Below are 18,913 nucleotides of genomic sequence, written 5' to 3'. Positions count from 1 at the left end.
TACCTAGCAGCGACGTACGAGACAAGAAACAATGGCAAAACAGCTGGGGTATGTCTACCTAGCAGCAACGTATGAGAAAAGAAACAATGGCGAAACAGCTCGGGTATGTCTACCTAGCAGTGACGTACGAGACAAGAAACAATGGCGAAACAGCCCAGGTATGTCTACCTAGCAGCGACGTATGAGACAAGAAACAATGGCAAAACAGCTGGGGTATGTCTACCTAGCAGCAATGTACGAGACAAGAAACAATGGCGAAACAGCCGGGGTATGTCTACCTAGCAGCGACGTATGAGACAAGAAACAATGGTGAAACAGCCGGGGTATGTCTACCTAGCAGCGACGTATGAGACAAGAAACAATGGCGAAACAGCCGGGGTATGTCTACCTAGCAGCGACGTCTGAGACAAAAAACAATGGCGAAACAGCTGGGGTATGTCTACCTAGCAGCGACGTACGAGACAAGAAACAATGGCGAAACAGCCAGGGTATGTCTATCTAGCAGCGACGTACGAGACAAGAAACAATGGCGAAACAGCCTGGGTATGTCTACCTAGCAGCGACGTACGAGACAAGAAACAATGGTGAAATAGCCGGGGTATGTCTACCTAGCTGTGGCGTCTGAGACAAATTGCATATTATGCAAATCCCTGTCTTCTTCTTCGGTGATGCATTTCTTGTTTGGGGGCAATTAATAAATGGGCACTCTAGATTAGGAATGCATATTTTCATATACTATCTTGAGAACATGCTAAATTATTCCCTATTGGGGGGGAAATGACAGCTTTGTCATCTTTTCTTAATAATCACCTATGTTTTACACAGTCCTTTGTGCCCATTTTGTAACCCACATCCAGGTGGACCTACCAGAGTGACTCCACTGCTTCGAGGTAGCAGATCAAACTGAAAAGCAGGAGGAGAAAGGTATATTGGGTACTTCCCCAGAGATACAGGCCTGGACTGAATGTACTGTTCATGCATCTCCTTATATGCATTTTATTGGAATCAGCTTCCGTTTCCACGCATATCACTAATTCAGGTGCCTTACAGCTTACCTTGTGACTCAAAATCTCCTTTCTCCTCAGCTTCCTTGCTGTCCTTGAGTGAGCTTCGAGATCTGAGAACTCCCTTGTTCATTCAGTCATCGAACTTGTGAGTGTGTGTGTGTTTCTCTCTTCCTGCTGATGCAGCTTGCTTTGGTGTCCAAACGAAACAGCGGGTGTCAGGCCAACTTCTTATGAAACTCAGCAGTCACACATGGCAGACGGATGGGCAGGGAGATTTCCCTAACGTTGTTTGCTGACATCCAAAACCAGGCTGGGGTTTGAAGCCCTGCCACTGGCATCTATGGCTCTGAGGAGGCGGCTAAAGAAATGTCCCTCATCTTCACCAGACCATCTTCCTCTGTATGAACAAATGGATGATGGGGAAAGACATGGGGTTCATTTTTGTTTTGGCGAACCAGGATCACTGGAAAGCAAAAGCAATCTTTTCACAGTACTGTATGTCGTTATGAGCAAAAGATTCCCAAAGAATTCAATCATGGGATCTACAGATGTTCTCAGTTTTTACAGGGAAGTGATTTTTCCAGCTGTTCTGATTGCCATAGAACCAGGACTAGATCAAATGACTTCTTAAGTAGATAAGTCACCCCTAGGTCTTTCATCCTTCACATCTCTTGTCAAAAGCCACCTCTTCCCTGAAGCCTCTGTGGCAGCAATGCCAAATTTAGGCATGAGCTAAGTAACTACTACGCTTTGTTGTTGTTGTTCAGTCGTTCAGTCGTGTCCGACTCTTCGTGACCCCAAACTACTATGCTTAGGACCTCACATTACAAGGGGCCTCTGAATATTGGGAAAAAAGGGGGGGGGACTGAATCTCGTTTTACGTAATTGGTTGAAATATAAAGGAGAATGGGAAACAAGACTCTAAAGGATGTTATCTTTCTGATAAGTCAAAAATATACTTACATGGCTGCACAATTATTTATCATATCGAGTTTATGGGTCTGTGCAGGAATAACGGTGTTGTTGCGGCATTTCATTAGTGCACATTCTTGGCAAGCAGTGGGTCCCACGTTCAATCCTAGCACCTCCAGTTTGAAAACAAGGACCTCAGGTTGCCGCTGCAGGCCTTGGAGCACACCTGCCAGTTGCATCAAGTACTGAGCTGTCCGGTCCAGTGCTCTGACTCCATATATGGCAAAGCAGATATGTATGTTCAAGTGTGCTTGTGGTCACATTCATCTCTTCTTCTTACTCTTGCTTCTTCCTTCCCTCACTTTCCTCTGTTGTCTCCACTGATAGAAGTTGCAGTACTGTAAGCTACTTCGCTCAGAATCCTGGCCTTTTAGCTACTGCTTATGTCGCTTTGAGCTTTTCTACATGGGGCTGTTCATCCGCTGTATTTACTTTGGGTTTCAGAGTTGAGATCTGAACACTACATGAGGAGCACTTCCTTTATTGCTTTTCCACTACATAACCTCTAGGTGGCACTGTGATATAGCGGAATAGTGCAAATACACAAGAGAAAATCGTGCTCTTTCGCTTTCACAACTACATGCCTCGTTTTCCCTGACCTAAAAAAAAACTCACCGAAAGTGCTGATTAGACACAGAAGCAAAACTGGAGGGTCATGATGACATCTAAGGAACCCGTAAACAACCATGAGTAGGGAATGATGAGAGCACAATAAATGCCTCATGTAGAAAACCCTTTATAAAGTGTCATGTTCATTGATAGTAACAATACAAGTGAAACCTGCAACAAAGTATTGCAGTGTAGCCTCACCTCCTAACAGTACTGCTCCTGTTCAGGGCTCCAGCCTTGCTCAGTTCTTATCGGGCTGTCTTGGGGCTTTCCTCAGTGGAGGCTGATGGCTCCGATGTCAGTGGGGCAGTGAATCTGCTCCAGATTTCAGTCAGAACCACTCAGAACTCTTAAGGAGCTCTCCAAGGTGCTTCACATCCCATCACCCTGCTTCACACTGCTTGGGTAGTTCCTTTAGAGTTCTGAGTGAAACCCAGAGAGGGTTTACCACCCCACTGACATTGGAGCCACCAGCCTCCACTGGCTTTTTTTTAAAGAATTGTTGTACTTCTGCAAGCACATGCTGAGACTTCCCTCTTCTTTTGCAGTGGCCTCCTTTTGGTTCCACTCCTGTTGGCACTCACCACTTGAGTTTGCTATGAGAGAGGGAGTAATTAATAGGTGGAGAGGGGCAATGGTGACCCTGCGCAAATTGAGACTGTGCCCCCAAGCCCTCTGCCACTGAGTGTTCTAGGGTGTGCTCTCCATTCATAGAATGAGTCCGGGTGGATAGAGGGCATCCCTTGAATTTTTGCCACATGGGTAAGTGGTCTTTTTTATGATGCCCCCCAATGTACCCTTAACCTCTTCCACCTGAAATGCCTGGCGACAAGGCTTGTTGTTGTTGTTCAGTCGTTCAGTCGTGTCCGACTCTTCGTGACCCCATGGACCATAGCACGCCAGGCCTTCCTGTCCTGCGCTCTCTCCCAGAGCGTGCTCAAGTTCATATTCATTGCATCAGTGATGCTATCTAGCCATCTCATCCTCTGTCGTCCCCTTCTCCTTTTGCCTTCAGTCTTTCCCAGCATCAGGGTCTTTTCCAGAGAGTTTTCTCTTCGCATTAGGTGGCCAAAATATTTGAGCTTCAGCTTCAGTATCTGTCCTTCCAATGAGCAGTCAGGGTTGATTTCCTTTAGGATTGATTGATTTGACCTCCTTGCAGTCCAGGGCACTCGTAAGAGTCTTCTCCAGCACCACAGTTGGAAAGCATCAATTCTTCGGTGCTCAGCCTTCCTTATAGTCCAGCTCTCACAGCCATACATTTCTACTGGGAAAACCATAGCTTTGATTAGATGGACCTTTGTCAGCAAGGTGATGTCTCTGCTTCTTACTATGCTGTCTAGGTTTGCCATAGCTTTCCTCCCAAGGAGCAAGCATCTTTTAATTTCATGGCTACAGTCACCGTCTGTGGTGATCTTGGAGCCCAAGAAAGTAAAATCTGTCACTGCTTCCATTTCTTCCCCTTCTATATGCCAGGAAGTGATGGGGCCAGATGCCATGATCTTCGTTTTTTTAATGTTGAGTTTCAAACCAGCTTTTGCACTCTCCTCTTTCACCCTCAACAAGAGGCTCTTTAGATCCTCTTCGCTTTCTGCCATTAGGGTGGTATCGTCTGCATATCGGAGGTTGTTGAGAATTCTCCCAGCAATCTTAATCCCGACCTGTGATTCATCCAACCCAGCGTTTCTCATGATGTACTCTGCATATAAGTTAAATAAGCAGGGTAACAATATGCAGTCTTGTCGTACTCCTTTCCCAATTTTGAACCACTCGGTTGTTCCATGTCTGGTTCTTACTGTTGCTTCTTGACCCTTGTACAGGTTTCTCAGGAGACAGGTAAGGTGGTCTGGTACTCCCATCACTTTAAGAATTTGCCACAGTTTGTTGTGATCCACACAATCAAAGGCTTTAGTGTAGTCAATGAAGCAGAAATAGACGTTTTTCTGGAATTCTCTTGCTTTCTCCATGATCCAGCGAACGTTGGCGATTTGATCTCTAGTTCCTCTGCCTCTTCGAAACCCAGCTTGTACTTCCGGTAGTTCTCGGTTCGCATACTGCTGAAGCCTAGCTTGTAGGATTTTGAGCATCACCTTGCTGGCATGTGAAATGAGAGCAATTGTGCGGTGGTTTGAACCCTCTTTGGCGTTGCCCTTCTTTGGAATTGGAATGTAAACTGACCTTTGCCAGTCTTGTGGCCACTGTTGAGTGTTCCAGATTTGTTGGCATATTAAATGCAGCACTTTAACAGCATCATCTTTTAGGATTTAAATAGCTCAGCTGGAATACTGTCATCTCCGCTAGCTTTGTTGTTAGTAATGCTTCCTAAGGCCCACTTGACTTCACTCTCGAGGATGTCCAGCTCAAGTTCAGTGACCGCACTATCATAGCTATCAGGGACATTCAGATCTTTCCTGTATAGTTCTTCTGTGTATTCTTTCCACCTCTTCTTAATCTCATCTGCTTCTGTTAGGTCCCTGCCTTCTTTGTCCTTTATCATGCCCGTCTTTGCACAAAACGTTCCCTTGAGATCTCTGATTTTCTTGAAGAGATCTCTAGTCTTTCCCATTCTGTTGTTTTCTTCGATTTCTTTGCATTGTTCATTTAAGAAGGCCTTCTTGTCTCTCCTTGCTATTCTCTGGAACTCTGCATTCAGTTGGATATATCTTCCTCTTTCTCCCTTGCTTTTCGCTTCCCTTCTTTCGTGAGCTACTTGTAAAGCCTCATCAGACAGCCACTTGGCTTTCTTGCATTTCTTTTTCTTTGGGATGAATTGAGTTGCTGCCTCCTGAACAATGTTACGGACCTCCGTCCATAGTTCCTCAGGCACTCTGTCTATCAGGTCTAATCCCTTAAATCTATTCCTCACCTCCACTGTATATTCATCAGGGATATGATTTAGGTCATACCTGAATGGTTTAGTGGTTTTCCCTACGTTCTTCAATTTAAGCTGAAATTTTGCAACAAGAAGCTCATGATCTGAGCCACAGTCAGCTCCAGGTCTTGTTTTGACTGACTGTATAGAGCTTCTCCATCTTTGGCTGCAAAGGACATAATCAATCTGATTTCGATATTGACCATCTGGTGATGTCCATGTGTAGAGCCAGTGTAGTGTAGTGGTGAGAGTGACGGACTGGGAGCCGGGAGATCCGGGTTCTAGTCCCCACTTGGCCATGGAAGCTCACTGGGTGACTTTGGGCCAGTCACAGACTCTCAGCCCAACCTACCTCACAGGGTTGTTGTTGTGAGGATACAATGGTGAGGAGGAGGATAATGTAAGCCGCCTTGAATTCCTTGCGAGAGGGAGAAAGGCGGGGTATAAATGCAATAAATAAATAAAATAAATAGAGTCGTCTCTTGTGCTGTTGGAAAAGAGTGTTTGCTATGATCAGCGTGTTCTCTTGGCAAAACTCTATGAGCCTTTGTCCTGCTTCATTTTGTACACCAAGGCCATGCCTGCCTGTTATCCCGGTGATTTCTTGACTTCCTACTTTAGCATTCCAATCCCCTATGATGAAGAGGACATCTTTTTTTGGTGTTAGTTCTAGAAGGTGTTGTAGGTCTTCATAGAACCGATCAACCTCAGCTTCTTCGGCATCAGTGGTTGGGGCATAGACTTGAATTACTGTGATGTTGAATGGTTTGCCTTGGATTCGTACTGGGATCATTCTATCGTTTTTAAGATTGTACCCCAGTACTGCTTTTCCCACCCTTTTGTTGACTATGAGTGCTACTCCATTTCTTCTAAGGGATTCTTGCCCACAATAGTAGATATGATGGTCACCTGAATTAAATTCGCCCATGCCTGTCCATTTGAGTTCGCTGATTCCCAAGATGTCGATGTTCAATCTTGCCATCTCATGTTTGACCACCTCCAGCTTACCTTGATTCATTGATCTGACATTCCAGGTTCCTAAACAATATTGTTCTTTACAGCATCGGATTTTCTTTTCACCACCAGACACATCCACAGCTGAGTGTCCTTTCAGCTTTGGCCCAGCCGCTTCACTCTTTCTGGCGCTACTTGGAAATTCCCTCTGCTCTTCCCCAGTAGTATATTGGACACCTTCCGACCTGAGGGGCTCATCTTCCGGCGTCATCTCTTTTAGCCTTGTGATACGTTCCATGGGGTTTTCTTGGCAAGAATACTGGAGTGGGTTGCCATTTCCTTCTCCAGTGGACCACATTTTGTCAGAACTCTCTGCCATGACCTGTCCATCTTGGGTGGCCCTGCACGGCATAGCTTATGGCTTCACTGAGTTAGGCAAGGTGAACAATAAAAGATAAAAAGAACAAAACACAATATTAAAAATGTTTTTAAGAACAGAATACCAGTAAAAAAAAAACGTGACTGGTCAATCAAGGAAGGCTTCTTGAAATAAAGATGTTTTCAGCAGGCACCAAAAACAGCACAATGTTGGTACCTGCCTGACCTCCAGGGGCAGGGAGTTCCACAGAAAAGGGGCCACCACACTGAAGGCTCTTTTCCTGGTAGACTCCAGTCAGGCCATAGGTTCATGCACAACCATCAGGAGCATGCCCTCTGATGACCTCAGTGACTGGGCCGGTTGATAAGGGAGAAGGGGCTCTCTCAAGTATCCTGGTCCCAAGTTGTTTACAGCTTTAAGTGTGTTAATCTTTAAGATGCCACAAGATCCTTTCTCTTTTTTTTGTCTGCAATAGACTAACACAACTACCCTCTGGAAATCAAAACAAAATAGTTATGCATAAGTCATCGGGGTCAACAAGACTCCAGAACGTGAAGTACAACATTTTACATAAATGGTATGTGAGCCCACAGCTATGTGAACTGAGCCTACCACAGTAAACAAACAAACAAACACATATTATGCCATTAACATTTATATTAATTACTTTTTGATTTATATCCTGCCTATTGACCCCCAAAATGGTGCTTAAGGAGGCTAACAATAATAAAATCAAGATTAAAAAGAGACTTCATAAAAATGTAACATAAAATCAAATAAATTAAAAGCACAATTTAAAATATAATAAAGGAAATAACACCAACCCAAGAAGACCCCCTTCAGCAGCAGGCCCAATTTACATGCTAAAGGCCTGTTTAAATAAAAATGGTTTTGCCTGCTAGCAGAAGGACAGCAGAGAGGGAGCCAACCTAGCCTACCTCAGCAGAAGGGAGTGGCCCCTGAGAAGGCCCTTTTTCACATCGCCGCCAAATGTGCCTCTGATAGTGGTGGGACTGAGAGAAGGGCCTCCCCAGAAAATTTTAAAACCCAGGCAGGTTCATAGGGGAGAAGGTGGTCATTCGGGTAGCCTGGTCCCAAGCCATATAAGGCTTTATAGCTCATAACCACCATTTCTAATTGTGCCCAGAAACAGACCGGTAGCCAGTGAAGCTGTTGTAACAAGGGAGTCACATGCTCTCTGTAACTGGCCCCAGCCAACAGTCTGCCACAGCATTCTGGACCAGATGTAATTTCCAAACACTTTTCAGAGACAGTCTCACATAGGACATGTTACAGTAGTCCAAATGGGTTGTAACTAAGGCATGTGTGACTGTGGCTGGATCAGAACTCTCTAGGAGCCGATCTTCAAGGAAATGCATAGAGAAGGGACAGTGTAAAAGCCAGAATGGAACAGAATGGGCCAGAACAGTCCCTTTACTAAAAAAAAATACCATGCCAGACACTATGGCATGTGTTGGAGACACCTGAGAACAATTATTTTAGGTGTCCTGCTCTACATCTTCCTTCTGATGAAGTGGACAAGGTGCTTTCATCTGTAAGGCCGACCAACTGCTTACTTGATCCTTGCCCATCTTGGCTCATTATGGGCTGCAGAGAGAGGCTGGGTGAGGGGATCAGGGCGGTGGTGAAGGCCTCCCTTGAGGAGGGAGTGATGCCATCAGCCCTCAAGGAGGCAGTGATAAGACCGCTTTTTAAAAAGCCCTCCCTGGATCCCCAAGTTCTGAACAACTTTCGCCCAGTCTCGAATCTGCCATTTTGGGGCAAGGTGATTGAGCGGGTGGTGGCGATGCAGTTGAAGGCACACTTGGAAGAAGCCCATTATCTAGATCCATCTCAATCGGGCTTCAGGCCTGGGCATGGGACAGAAACGGCCTTGGTCGCCTTGGTGGATGATATGAGGAGGGCTCTGGATAGGGGTGAATGCTCCTTCCTTGTTCTCCTCGACCTCTCAGCAGCTTTTGATACTGTTGACCACGGTATCCTCCTGGACCGCCTGGAGGGGTTGGGCAATGGAGACACCATATTGCGGTGGTTCCGGTCCTTCCTCTCCAGGAGGTACCAGAAGGTAGCACTGGGAGAGGAGGTTTCAGACCCGTGGCCGCTCACTTGTGGGGTGCCACAGGGTTCCATCCTCTCCCTGATGCTACTTAACATCTATGTGAAGCCGCTGGGGGCTATCATCAGGAGGTTTGGGGTGCAGTGTCATCAATATGCGGATGACATGCACCTCTGCCTCTCATTCAAATCTTCACCAAGGTTGGCCGTAGAATCCCTGTCCAAATGTCTGGAGACGGTGAGTGGCTGGATGGGGAGGAATAAGCTGAATCCTGACAAGACTGAGGTACTTTTGGTGGGAGACAAGAGGACGGTGGGGGATGTTGACCTGGTGTTGAATGGGGTAGGCTACCCTTGAAAGACCAGGTCCACAGCCAGGGGGTCATTTTGGACTCCCAGCTGTCCATGGAGGCTCAGGTGTCAGCTGTGAGCCGGACAGCTCTGTATCAACTCCATCTGATACGGTGGCTGTGCCCCTTCTTTCCCAACCATCTGCTCCCATCGGTAGTACATGCCCTGGTCTCCTCTTGTTTAGACTACTGTAATGTGCTCTACATGGGGTTACCCTTGAAGATGGTTCAGAAGCTGCAGCTGGTACAGAACGCGGTGGCTCGCCTGATTAAAGGCAGCCGCCAGTGAGATCACATCACTCCAGTGCTGAAGGAGTTGCACTGGTTACCAGTTGTTTTCCGGGCCAAATTCAAAGTGTTGGTTTTGGCCTTTAAAGCCCTGTATGAATCCGGCCCAGCCTATCTTAAGGAGCACGTCCAGCAACACCAGACAGGCCGCTCAACAAGATCAGCCTCGGATAGCCTTCTCTCTGTCCCATCAGCCAGGACAGCTAGACTGTTGGGGACGAGGGAGAGGGCCTTTTCTGTGGTGGCCCCCACTCTGTGGAACTCCCTCCCTAGGGAACTCCACCATGCCCCCTCTTTAATGAGCTTCCGCCATGCATTAAAAACGTGGGTGTTCAGGCAGGCATTTGGGGTGGGTTAGGGTATTTTAGAAAATATTTTTATTGTATAATTTTAGTGTTTTAGACTTTGTACATCGCCCAGAGTGGCTGGGTGACCAGCCAGAAGGGCGATTAATAAATTTAATAAATAAATAAATGAAATACATCGCGTCTTGGCTGTTTGCAATAGAGTGATGCAATAGAAAAGTCAAGTTGGCAAGCAAAGGGTCAAGCGCACAGCTTTCAGTCCAAGGAGTTTTAAGCTACAGTGGGAGTGCTCAAAATCCAGGCAGCGGTCAGAACACAGGCTGGCAACGAGGATCAGGAAGCAGCAGGAGTAGTCAAGGTAGCAAGCAAGAGGCCAAACACAGTAAATCAGTCAGGCACGTTACACAGTCCAGAAGGCCAAGAAACAGAGCATCAGTCACAGGGCACGATCCGGGAGGCATGTTCCTTACAGTAAGGCTCAGATGCTTCATAAGGCAATACAGGATCAGGACAACATGGGGCATCCTTGCTGGTCCCAGGCACTCCATCCTCCTGGTGTGGATTTGGGCCTGAAAGATCTAGGAGAAATGTGGATGCATGGAGGGTGAGTTGTAAGCGAGCATAATTCATGACATCGTACAACAACATCACTGATTCCGGGGCATGTCAGTTAAGGCACCAGACTTAGCTTCCAATTTCCTGGTTTGAGGACCTTGAGCAAACATGAGATAGCTGTAACTCTGGTCTTAAACCAGCAGGCTTAAAAAAAAAAATCACTGAATATAAATCATGCTAGTTTAACACAAATTTAATTTGATGATGTCAAATGTGACTTGTTAGGGCTGAAAGTTAAAGACACACGTCAGCAATTTTTGAGGTGGGTCTGTTATACTATTGTCATATACATTAAAGATGGCTTTTAATTCTAATATTGAGTGGTGGCGTTTGCATACAGCTTATTGTATCACTCCCATCTAGCCATGTGTGACTGGTGAGTTTGGTTGGTTTGTCACACTTGGAAGTTTCCGTTCCATGCCATTTTACCAAATACAGACTATTGCCTGAACAGTCCAGGAAAAAATGATGTCTTTCAGCAGGGTTGGTGGAATGGCCCTGCTCTTGCTCTCATCTCCCTCAGCTCAACCTGCTGGAATGGCTGGAATGCCCTAACAATATCCCCAGAATTGGTCACAGAAATACGATTGGCTTAAGGGTATCCCAACTGTATTTTTTCCATCATTGTTGGGGTGCTCCTGTAAGGGGCAGATGAGTCAGAGAGGCTGAAACCTTCTCAAGGGGAGGGGGATTGTATGTCCCGCAGAGAATTTCCCTAGCATTTTCAAGCACCGGAGTGAGATGGCAGGTAACCTGAAGGAAGCAAAAAGTGTGTAGGACAAAAATCAGTCTGGCTTCTGCTGCTCCCGCTTGTCCCTCTTGTACTTCTCTTGGAGAGCTCAGACTTGCTTCACAGCTGCTGTGAAAACCCCTGACTCTGAAGCATGCTTGGGGCAGCAAATGGGCCATTATTTCTGTGGCTGAATCTACACATAGCAGTTATACCGTTAGCATACCGTTAGCATAACTATTGGTGCCCATTGGCGTCATGTGTACCAAGGGTTATGATAACGGTATGATAATGGTATAACTGCTATGAGCAGATTCAGCCTGTGTTTGCCTCTTGTGCTGGCCTTCTATTTCATCAGATTTGGGAGGGGGAGAGGAGGAGGAAGCAGTCCTCATACCTGTGTCACCTGGACTGTGACACCTGGTGCATGAAAGCTCATGGATTGGAAGAGTATGATACAATGCAATTGTGTTGCAAATTTCCACACCCTCACTGAGCTTGGTGGGCTGCCACTCCTGCGGGCATCACAGGCCTTCCTTTACCAAGGCTGCAGTCCTAAACCCAGTTTCCTGGGAGTAAGCCCCACTGAATTCAAGGGGACTTGCCTTTGAGGAGACACGTCTAGGTTTGTACTGTTAACTTTTGTGGGTGGCAGGGATGGAGAGGAGGAGGAGGAAGAGGAAGAGATCTGGCTGTTCAACCTTCAGCAGGCCCTGCACACTATGCATACAGTGTAGCTCCAGCCCCAATTCCCCCCTGCTCCCCAAAGGATGAGGACTGGCTTTAACTTTAAATTAATGTTATGATTGTTCATTTTTTCCATTTAGAAATTTGCTAACATCCACATTGGCTGGGGTTATAAATGCAGTCCACATAATTGCAGCCCTCTGTTGCCATCAGATCTGCAGAACGTTAGTGGGTCAGGAACCAGAGCTGAAGCCTCGGAGGGTCTTCTTATGGCGGTGAAGGAGGAACACAACTCCCGTCTTCCCCAGCCTTGCTGACTAGGGATGGTGGGAGTTGTAGTCGAACACATCTGGGGGGTACCAGGACAGGGAAATCTGAGATAGAGCAACAGCAGCCAATTACAAGAAGAACCGTCACAGAGGAAGCCTAGCTGTTGTGAGTGGGCCGTGCTGAGTACCTAACAGATCAAGGCCACAGGCCCATAGGACATAAACTGCGAGAATTTGCATGTGCTACTTTACATATGCAAAGATATGGGCAAAATTTGAAATAATTACTATCATTTAAATTTTATAGAAGGCAAGCTAATTAACCTCTTGCTTGCTTTCAGGACAGGACTGTGCAGTGTCCCAAATTGTGGTTGCTTACAATTTACCCTCCATGCTCCCACACTTTTCCTTGGCCTTTTAGGCCCAAATCCAGATGAGGAGGACGGAGTGCCTGGGACCAGCAAAGAGCTGTTTGGCACCTTAAACATTTACAGATAAATCACAAACTGATTCCATAAACATGGAACTCAAAAGAGGAGTTGCTGGAACATGTCTCCTCAGATATACATTTTTATTATGGCATGGCATCTCCATGGTTTCAGAGGGTGGGAGGAATTAAAATCCCAATTTTTCAAAGCATAGTGGCTTACCAGTAAATGGGTAAGTTGTACTCACCAATCTACCTCTGGGAAGAAAAAGTCTGGTTCCTGTTCTCCATGCTGTGGGTTCACCACATGTGGCTGATGGGGGCAATCCCCCCCCCCGAGCTGTATGGCACCTTAAACATTTACTGATTAATAGCAAACTGAATATGACACACTGGCAAGGGCGACTGAGGGAATGTATTGTAGACCATAGTAACCCATGCTCTTAAACTGCAAACTTACACAATTAATAGGGAGTAACATCCATTAAACATAGTGGGATTTACTTCAGATTAAATTCCCCCCCCCCCACCAACCAACCAACCAACCAACCAGCACAACAGCACTGGACAGAGACCTTATGACTGGAGAACGGTGCTTTGCTGCTCCTAGACAAAGACCTTAGACAAAGATCAGCACTGACAAAGACCCTAGACAAAGATAAAGACCTTAGACAAAGACCCTAGACAAAGACCAGCACTGGACAGAGACCTTAGGACTGGAGAACGGTGCTTTGCTGCTCCTAGACAAAGACCTTAGACAAAGATCAGCACTGACAAAGACCCTAGACAAAGATAAAGACCTTAGACAAAGACCCTAGACAAAGACCAGCACTGGACAGAGACCTTAGGACTGGAGAACGGTGCTTTGCTGCTCCTAGACAAAGACCTTAGACAAAGATCAGCACTGACAAAGACCCTAGACAAAGATAAAGACCTTAGACAAAGACCCTAGACAAAGACCAGCACTGGACAGAGACCTTAGGACTGGAGAACGGTGCTTTGCTGCTCCTAGACAAAGACCTTAGACAAAGATCAGCACTGACAAAGACCCTAGACAAAGATAAAGACCTTAGACAAAGACCCTAGACAAAGACCAGCACTGGACAGAGACCTTAGGACTGGAGAACGGTGCTTTGCTGCTCCTAGACAAAGACCTTAGACAAAGATCAGCACTGACAAAGACCCTAGACAAAGATAAAGACCTTAGACAAAGACCCTAGACAAAGACCAGCACTGGACAGAGACCTTAGGACTGGAGAACGGTGCTTTGCTGCTCCTAGACAAAGACCTTAGACAAAGATCAGCACTGACAAAGACCCTAGACAAAGATAAAGACCTTAGACAAAGACCCTAGACAAAGACCAGCACTGGTCAGAGACCTTAGGACTGGAGAACGGTGCTTTGCTGCTCCTAGACAAAGACCTTAGACAAAGATCAGCACTGACAAAGACCCTAGACAAAGATAAAGACCTTAGACAAAGACCCTAGACAAAGACCAGCACTGGACAGAGACCTTAGGACTGGAGAACGGTGCTTTGCTGCTCCTAGACAAAGACCTTAGACAAAGATCAGCACTGACAAAGACCCTAGACAAAGATAAAGACCTTAGACAAAGACCCTAGACAAAGACCAGCACTGGACAGAGACCTTAGGACTGGAGAACGGTGCTTTGCTGCTCCTAGACAAAGACCTTAGACAAAGATCAGCACTGACAAAGACCCTAGACAAAGATAAAGACCTTAGACAAAGACCCTAGACAAAGACCAGCACTGGACAGAGACCTTAGGACTGGAGAACGGTGCTTTGCTGCTCCTAGACAAAGACCTTAGACAAAGATCAGCACTGACAAAGACCCTAGACAAAGATAAAGACCTTAGACAAAGACCCTAGACAAAGACCAGCACTGGACAGAGACCTTAGGACTGGAGAACGGTGCTTTGCTGCTCCTAGACTCCAGATCAGGTGAAGAGGCAGAGAGAACCACGGCCAAAGCTGGCTCCTCAATTCATTTCAAATACTTTTTCTTTTTAGTTTCTAGGATTCCATATTTATTTATTTTATTTTTATAGCTCTTGGGTTCTAATTTCTTGAAACTGGAAAATCTACACCCACTGTCTCAATATTAAGTTTCTAGCAGCCTCATCATTATACAACTTTTAGTGTGCAACCCTATGCATGCTGAGACAGACAAAAGTCCTACAACTCCTAGCATCCCCCAGCCAGCCGGAATGCTGGAAGTTGTAGGACTTTTTTCTGTCTGAACATGCATAGGATCGCACCCTTAAAGTACCAAAATGCACCGTTGGATACCTTCATTAAGGCCAACCAACATTTGTAATAAATTCCTCATTGCACAACTGTGAATTTGGGTAGGGGGTTTTATTTCTCATGGACCAGCTTAGCTACCTTTGTTTTTGGTTGTTTGTTTTTTAAATTACCAAAGTTATAAATCCCCAGGTTCCTTCCTAGATCCATATTTTGGAACTATCTTCAGGGTGGATAAGGCAGGTTGCAGCTCTTGACGGAGTAAATCTCCAGTCCTACATACTTCTAAGTAAATGTGTTTAAGATTACACAGTAAGTTCGATGTAATCCTGATCATTGTTTTCCCATCCACAGATCTGTGCCCCCAGTTGTTTCACTACCCCACATAATTTTGTGTACAATCTCAGTTACCTTTTTCCACCCAACAGGCTGGCCAAAAGACAATTTACTGCATGAGGCAGAGCAGTAAATTGCCCCTACCCTCGTGGTCAAGATGCATAGTAGTACTCAAAGCCAGTCAAGCTGTCTTGGCCCCTGAGGCAGATAATCCTACAGGCACCTCTCCCCTTCCCTGGCAGTGAAAATACAATAATAGTTAATAAATTAAATAATGAATAATTTGCTGCTTTTTCATGACACCCCAAATCAGTTGTTTGAGGCAGTTCCCTCAGGCTCTAAAAGGGGTGTGGGGGTTTGTGGGGGTGTTTAAAGGACCCTGTCTCCTAAGGACAGCTCTATTTGTAAAAAGAGATGTGTGGACAGGTGAGGGGAGGGCATTAGATTTCAGAAAAAAACTCAGGAGGCAGCAGGAAGGGAAGCACATGTGGGCAAAAAGCCAGCTAGTCCAGGGGGATCAGAGGCAACAGAGATCATCAAGGCTCCTGTACCTTTATGTCAGCAAGTGCCATTTTTCTCCAGTTACATGAAAAGCAACATCTTTCAAAATAACTTTCTGCTCAGTGCACTCCGTGATAGCTTATCATGCCACAGGAGATTTGTGAGTCTTTAAGGTGCCACAAAGCATTACGGCTTTTGAACACAAAAGAGTGAGAAGCCCCTATCCTCCTCCCACACATATTCAGCTTTCTCTAGCCTAGCGCAAACCTCTGATGCCAAGGAAAACTGTGTACCCACCAGAATCTGGCCACATGGATCATGTAAAAAGCAGGTGCACTCCAGGAAGATGATTGCAGAGCCAAAGAGCTCCAGACATACTCAAGGTAGCCAGCAAGCCAAATTGTCATTAAAAAAAGGTAAAGGTGTCCCCAACCAGTCGTGTCCGACTCTAGGGTGCGGTGCTCATCCCTTTTCTACGCCGAAGAGCCAGCGCTGTCCGAAGACGCTTCCGTGGTCATGTGGCCGGCATGACTGAACACCGAGGTGCATGGAACGCTGTTACCTTTCCCACCGAAGCGGTACCTATTTATCTACTTGCAATTCCTTGCTTTCGAACTGCTAGGTTGGCAGGAGCTGGGACTGAAGACGGGAGCTCACTCCGTCATGCAGCACTCGGGTCTCGAACTGCTGTCCTGCCGACCTTCCGGTCTGCAGTTCAGCGTCTTAACCACTCCTTGCCCCAAATTCAGACACCGCTGCTCGTTCACACCTTTTTTGCCAGCAAACCCACGTGTGTTTTCCCCCAGGGCCTGGGCCATCTTGGAGGAAGAACAGATGGACAAGTCCTCTGGCACTCCAACTGATACATGATCAGTCAATGTGTCTGCTCTTCCTCTGGCCAGGACCTCACTGCTTGCGATGGCCCAGGGCACAAAAGCAGTTGCCCAAGAGCAGTTGTCCAGACAGGTCTCTGCAGAGTCAGGCACACTCCAAGAAAGCCAGGTGACTGTGATGCTGTTAAGCAACTTTGGGCTCTGGACTTAATGAAAAGAACGAGCAGGCTGTGGAAGGAAAGGTGGCGGTCTCCCCTCCAGTTTAAAAGGCTGGTGCCTTCATGCTACACTCCCTATTAGTCTGTTAAGGGAGTGAATCCTGAGGTCTCCTAGCAATTGCAAGGCTGCTTAGTTCAGAGGGAAGAATCAGGCTTGTATTAAAGCAGACAATAGCAATTGGGGCAGCTCTAAAAATCCAGGACACAGCTCAGAAGATCCAGGGCCCATGCACAGGTGGCCTCAATTGCACCGCCCATGCCCTGAAGTATTTTTGGATAATAAATGCTGTCGTTTGGCCTCTTGTAGAGACATAAAACCAGTCAATTTTGCCCTTAATTGCTACCTACACCATATTTTCCGCAAACTTGCATTCAGCAATATGGAGGATTGTGCCATTTCCAGCCCATTGAAATCTTGGCAGGTGTTGACAGATACCAGAGCCAAATCTGGTCCAAGTGCACAGAATCATTCAGAGACATGAACAGCGTAATACACCCTGGACAAAACTGGTGTAACCCTTTGCAATATGTAGCCCTCGGGGGAAATATTTAGAGTTTGATCCCTTTTTGACCCTGAAGGGCTACAGGAGGAAATGAGTTCTGAGGAGGATGAAAAAAGACCAGGAAAAAGCAGCAGCAGTAGCCAGTGGGTCCCAGACCTTTTGGGTCAGTGGGCACAATTGAGATTTTAAGAAAGTGTCATGAGCTTTCTCATAAAATAGCTGCCACAAGGGTACCTTGTCCATTCAGGGTGGCCAAGAGTGCTATTTTACTGAAGATAGTCCTCAATTTAAGGTCCCCTCGACTAGAGGGGCTGTTCAGACTAGTTTGGAGTCAGCAATTTCTTCCTCACCCATCTCGCTACTGTACGAACCACCCCACAGGGTTGCCATTAGCGAACGTGGGATTACGTTGGGAAGAAAAACCAGTCGTCAGACTTATAGCAGCTTCTAGAAACTAGCCGTAACATCATTCACACAATGAGCAACTGGATATTGCCTTATTAAAGGTATTTATATATTGCTTTATAGACTGACATGGCCTCCTCCTTGCCACTTTTTACAGTTTCTTCATTCCGATCTTGCTCAAGATCAGAGCAAGGAAATAAAAATATTATTGTGCCCTGTTTCTTCTAAACAAGCGGGGGTGCTAGGCACGGGGAGGGGTGGGAGGTACTTATAGTGGTGGCAAGCTGGAGAGGGAGCCCTGTATTGTGTCAAAATTGTTCTTCTGAGGAATGTTTCCCAGATGTAAGGAGAGAGGCAGGATTTCAACACTCTTCTGTGTTGCCTATATAACTCACTTGATCACTTCTGTAGAATCAAAAGGGACATTGCTGTTGTTCAATACAGAGTGAGCCCACAAGAAAACAGCATCCCACAGCAGTCCCCATCTTCAACAGATTTCTCAACTGCCCTTCCACCTCAGCCCCAGAAAATTCCATTGTGACCATGACAGCCGGGCTCACAACAGAATGTACCTTTACAACGCTTCCTCTGACAATGGCATGACACAGCTCTCCTTTACAGACATAGAAATGTACATCGCAAAGAGGACTCACCGCCACTGCTTTTACTCCAGTGGGTTATCCTAAATTTCCTCCCGCCCTCAAAATGGGTGTGACTGACACTCCAATGCCAAATCCATCACATGTCTAGCAATCCCACCCCACCCCATCCCGCCCAATGCTTTGGTGGGCTGTCTGCTTTCTAAAATGTTCCATATGTACGTTTATGCTATGATGTGCATTCCTCCCTTTCTGTTACCACCCCCCGAAAACGATTGCTCCAAAGAAAGGGGAAAGGCGAGTGCCCTTTCAAAGCAGCTCCAATGCTCAAGGTATAGATTCGTAGGTGCCGTATTATTTGTTTATTTATTTGAAATAGTTCTATGCCGCTCCTTCAGCCAAAAAGGCTCCCGGAGTGCCTTACCTCCAATCAAGCAGACAGACCATCCCTGCCCGTAAGCTTGCAATTTAAAAAGAGAGGACACGCAAGGGAAAAAGAACGGGAGGGAAGAGGGAATAAACCAGCTGTGGGAAATCTACTTTGCTTTTCACTTGGACCATGTCTCCATGACAACAGGAGGAGAAGCGAATAGGGGACAACCTGATTTTTTTAAAGGCATCAGCTCTGTTGCACTTTGGTCCATGCAGGGCTCAACGAGCAGGTTCTCCACACCAGTAAAAATCGCTTCACAGAACATACTTTCTGGTGGGGG

The 18,913-nt window shown here is 46.3% G+C and overlaps 1 protein-coding gene across 2 annotated transcripts in view; it reads right to left on the bottom strand.

The window, feature by feature from the left end:
• C1QTNF8 (C1q and TNF related 8) overlaps positions 1–1,105 on the bottom strand; it is a 36,365-nt gene extending 35,260 nt beyond the window's left edge. For both annotated transcript variants that reach the window (XM_084818925.1, XM_084818929.1), the window contains exon 1: positions 1,056–1,105. The gene's annotated coding sequence lies outside the window, so the exon portion shown is untranslated. The remainder of the gene's footprint in view (positions 1–1,055) is intronic.
• Between the last annotated feature and the right edge of the window lie 17,808 nt (positions 1,106–18,913).

Source organism: Heloderma suspectum, chromosome 12 (genome assembly GCF_057233095.1).
Source record: "Heloderma suspectum isolate Gila_16-S chromosome 12, 16-S_ref, whole genome shotgun sequence".
In the NCBI taxonomy this organism is placed as follows: domain Eukaryota; kingdom Metazoa; phylum Chordata; class Lepidosauria; order Squamata; family Helodermatidae; genus Heloderma; species Heloderma suspectum.
The sequence above is the reverse complement of the archived record's forward strand: the minus strand, read 5'-3'. Positions and strand labels throughout refer to the sequence as shown.